Raw genomic sequence first — 4,806 nt, forward strand, 5'->3', positions numbered from 1 at the left:
TAAATTTTACACAAGTGGACTTCCAGGCAACATGGCGCTATAGACAGAAGCACCACACTGTCCCTCCACAGCAAAGACCTGAAAAACTAAGTCAAACAGAGATAAATGTCAATCCTGAAACCCTAAGCATCAAATGAAGCAATAAAGAGCTCACCCAAGCATGGAGTGGAATAAGAAACTGACAGAGAACCGAGAGAGAGATGAGAGAAGTGCAGAGATCCTCTATCAGCTAATGCAGCATGGATTCGCCATCTTGGACTCCAGTCGGAGATTGGGGAACAGGAAGTATAGGAAAGCAGCTTCATGGAGCTCACAGCAGGAGACAGAACAACCGTACTTACCACAAACAGCCCACCCCAGCAATTCCTCTTCAGCTGGACTAGCTCTGCTGCACCATAGCTGAGCGACTGACCCTGTCCATTGGCCAAGGAGCTGAAAAGCATCATACCCACAGACGAGCAAACAGCAAAGAACGCAGAGCCTGCATGCTCATACATAACCAAATAAAGCAAAAAGTAGGATGAAATAAATAAATCTAAAATCAATAAATGAGGAAAATAACTACTGAAAGAACCAAAGACAGCAGACGATATCAAAACACAAAAACAAGGGCAGGATGGCTCCAGCAGGCATCCAAAATAAAACACCAGATGACTTTCCATTAGAGGAAAAGCCACGAGAACTATCTGATAGGGAGTTCAAATCTCTAACATTCAGAGTTATCCAAGAGTTGAAGCAAAAAGCAGAGAAAAATGAGGAAAAAATAGAAAAATTCATGGAAAAGGCAGACAAATTCATGGAAAATACAGACAAAAAAATGAAAGAATTCAGGAAAATGACACAGGAAAAAAGGTCAAAATAAATTCACAACCAGAAATCATACAAAAACAACAATTAGAAATCCAAAAGATAAGATTTCAGAAATGGACAGTGTCATAGAAGGGCTGAGGAGCAGGTTTGAAACAATGGAAGACAGGATCAGCAAAATTGAAGACAAACACTTTGATACAATTTTGTTTGAGGAAAAATCAGAGAAAAGAATGAAGAAAAATAAAGAATCCCTAAGAATTATGTGGGATACAATCAAAAGCAAAAATCTGTGAGTGATTGGAGTTCCAGAACAGGGGGAGAAAACAGAAAACACACAGAGGTTCATCGAAGAGCTGTTGACAGAAAACTTCCCCAATATCATGAAAGATGAAAAGCTGACCATTCAAGGAGCTCAACAAACCCATATAGAATAGACGCTGAAAGAAAATCACCAAGGCATATCATAATCACACTCACCAAAAACAAAGACAAGCACAGAACCCTGAGAGCAGCTTGAGAAAAACAAAAAGTCACATACAGAGGAGAAATAATAAGATTAATCTTGGATTATTTGGCAGAAATCATGCAGGCAAGTAAGCAATGGAATGACATATATAAAACATTAAAAGAAAAAAAATGCCAGCCAAGAATAATCTATCCTGCAAAACTCTCATTCAAATATGATTGTGAAATTAAGATATTTCCAAATAAACAGAAATTAAGGGACTATGTAAAAACCAAAACAAACTGACAAGAATTATGAAAAGGAGTCCTTCGATCTGAGAACAAACAACTTCAGCACACAGGCTAAATCTAGGACTCGGGATCCTATAAGCCAGATACCAATCTAGGAAATGAACTCTCAAGGACTATCCTAAACCAAAAGAAATACAAAAGGGAATCAGAGCAGTTACTCTGTAAATGACAACAACATCAGAAAAATAAAAGAGGGAATAAACGGTGTAGGTGAAGAACCTTCTAATGGAGAGGAAGGCAAGGCAATACCAAGTAATAATAGACTGTTAAAAACTTAGAAAGTTAAGGGTAAACTTAATGGTAAACACAAAGAAAGTTAACAAACATACTCATAAATATAAAGAGGAAAAATATAAAGTCTCAGTAAAAATAAAACCTACAAAAACAAAAGAAATGAAAAAAAAATCCACAAACAAAAGGAATTCAGCACAGGATAGTAAGAAGAACAAAGAAAATGACAGCATCACCAAAAAGCACTATAAAAAGACAACAATAAACTCACATCTATCAATAATTACACTGAATGTAAATGGCCTAAATGCACCCATAAAGAAACGGAGAATGACAGAATGGATTAAAAAAAACAGAATCCATCAATATGCTGTCTACAAGAGACACATCTTAGAAACAAAGACTTGAATTTTTAAAAAATCTAAGGTTGGAAAAAATATATCAAGCAAACAACTACCAAAAAAGAGCGGGAGTGGCAATACTAATCTCAGATAAATTAGACTTTAAAACAAAATCCACCATAAGAGACAAAGGACACTATATAATGATTAAGGGGACGATTCATCATGAAGACATAACCATAATAAACATCTACATACCCAATGACAGGGCTCCAAAATACATAAAACAAACTCTTAAAGCACTGAAAAGAGAAATTGACAGTTCCACAATAATAGGAGACGTCAACTCACTACTCTCGGTAAAGGACAGAACATCTAAACAGAAACCCAACAAAGATACAGAATACCTAAAGGGCATAATCAGCCAACTTGACCTCATAGACATATAGAGAACACTCTACCCAACAGCTGCAAAGTACACATTCTTTTCCAATGCACATGGAACGTTCTCCACAATAGACCACATTTTAGGCCACAGAGAAATCCTCAACAAGATCCAAAATGTTGAGATAATACTAACTTCTCTTATCACAACACCGTCAAGGTAGAAATTAGAAATTAGCAACAGAAAGAGCAAGGAAAAAAATCAATTACATGGAAACTGAATAACACCCTGCTTACAAACCACCGGGTAACAGAAGAAATCAGAGATGGAATAAAAAAATTCCTAGAATCAAAGGAAAATGAAAACACAACATACCAAAACCTTTGGGACACAGTAAAGGCAGTTCTCAGAGGACAATTTATAGCAATAGATGCAGAAATCAAAAAAGAAGAAAGGGAACTTCCAGCAACATGGCTTTCTAGACAGAAGCAGCAGGTCTTCTCTCCACAACAAAGATCTGAAAAACTAAGCCAAACTGAAAAAACAACAATCCTGAAATCCAAAACATCAAATGAAGAGATAAAGAACTCAGCCAAGCACCAAATGGAATAAGAAACTGATAGAGAACGGAGAGTGAGGAGACATACATGGAGAGGTCCCCTATCAGCTAATGCAGCACGGATCTGCTATCTTGGACTCCTATGAAAGACCAGCAAATAGGGGTACGAGAAAGCAGCTTCACAGAGCTTCCAGCAGGAGACAGAACAGCCGGTAAACAGCGATATACGCTTTCCCACCCCCACACTTCTTTACCCCCACTCAGACTCCTCTGCTTCCCATAGACACAGTCTCTTGGCTGGGAAGCCCTGGCTGCTTGGATTCCACCCGCCTGCACTGGCTGACTCCCTGAGTGTCATTTGTTGGCTACCGGTGTTGCTTTTCTCCGCTTCTTTTGATTTCTTCCTTACCTCTCACCACCTCCTCCTACTTTTCCTCAAATACCTGGCTCCGTGAGCCATCTTTACTTCTTCCTGAGGGGTTGTGGAACCCCATTAGAGTGTGGAACTGCTTCCTGGTCCTTGCTGTTACACTGGTGGGATCCTAGGACTTTTTTGTTTGTTGGTTTTCAACGTTTGTTTTCAATTGTTTGTTTCTTTTCTTTCTCTTTTCTTGAATTGGGAGCCCATTCTGGCTGGGCGGTGTTATGTGGTTTGGGACCTACCCCCTCAGCTTGCACAGACATGCAGAGGGATCCCTAAGAGCATTTCCTTTTTCATGTTTTTTTTTTTTTTTTCTGTCTCTTTGGGAGGTTTTTCTTGTTCTTTTTTTAAATTTGTTTTGTTTTCTTTTCCCTTTTTTTTCCTTTTTCTTTCTTCATTACTCAGTTTCTCATATCTCTATCCCTTCCTTCTCTTCCTGTCCCCTGGATACCTGACACTGAACACCTCTACGTCCCCTAGCCAGGCTGTGCTTCAACAGCTGGGAACAACTTCTGTAGACCTCGTAGTCACACCAGAGTGATCCCTGGGAACTTTGTTGTTCTTTTTTCTTTCTAATTTTTATTTATTCAATCTTTTTTTTCTTCTTCTTCCCCTTTCTGTTTTTCTCCATCTCGTAGTCTCTCATCTCTCCACTCCAATGGCGAACACACTTAGCATACTTTTTTGTTTGTAAGTTTTTGGCTACTGTTCCTCTCTCCTCTCTCTCATACCCATCTTAGCTCCACACATCACAATCTCCCCCTCCTTCCTGCCTACCTGCACTGAGCACTTAACATCATGCCATCAAGCAGCACAGGCACAGCCTACCAGAACCTACCCTGCACTGATTACCAACCCGCCCTGGTGGCTGTAGTAAGTGCCACAAACAACCCATCCCAGCAACTCCTCTTCAGCTAGATCTGCCCTGCTGTACCATATCCGAGACACTGACCCTGTCAATTGGAGAAACAGGCAAAAAGTATCGTGCCAACAGATGAGCAAACAACAAAGAACACACATAGCCAGCCTGCTCAGACATAGCAAAATAATTTTAAAAAAGGACGAAACAAATCTACAATCAATAAACGAGAAAAATAACTACTGAATGCCCCGAAGACAAGCACACATTATCAAAACATACACAAAAACAGGGCAGGATAGTTCCAGTCAGCTTCCAAAATAAAACACCAGATGACTTTCCAGTAGAAGAAAAAGCACTAGAACTACCTGATAGGGAATTCAAATCTCTAATACTCAGAATTATCCAAGAAATGAAGCAAAAAGCAGACAAAAATGTGGAAAA

This window comes from Trichechus manatus, unplaced genomic scaffold (assembly GCF_000243295.1).
Source record: "Trichechus manatus latirostris isolate Lorelei unplaced genomic scaffold, TriManLat1.0 scaffold00035, whole genome shotgun sequence".
NCBI lineage: Eukaryota > Metazoa > Chordata > Mammalia > Sirenia > Trichechidae > Trichechus > Trichechus manatus.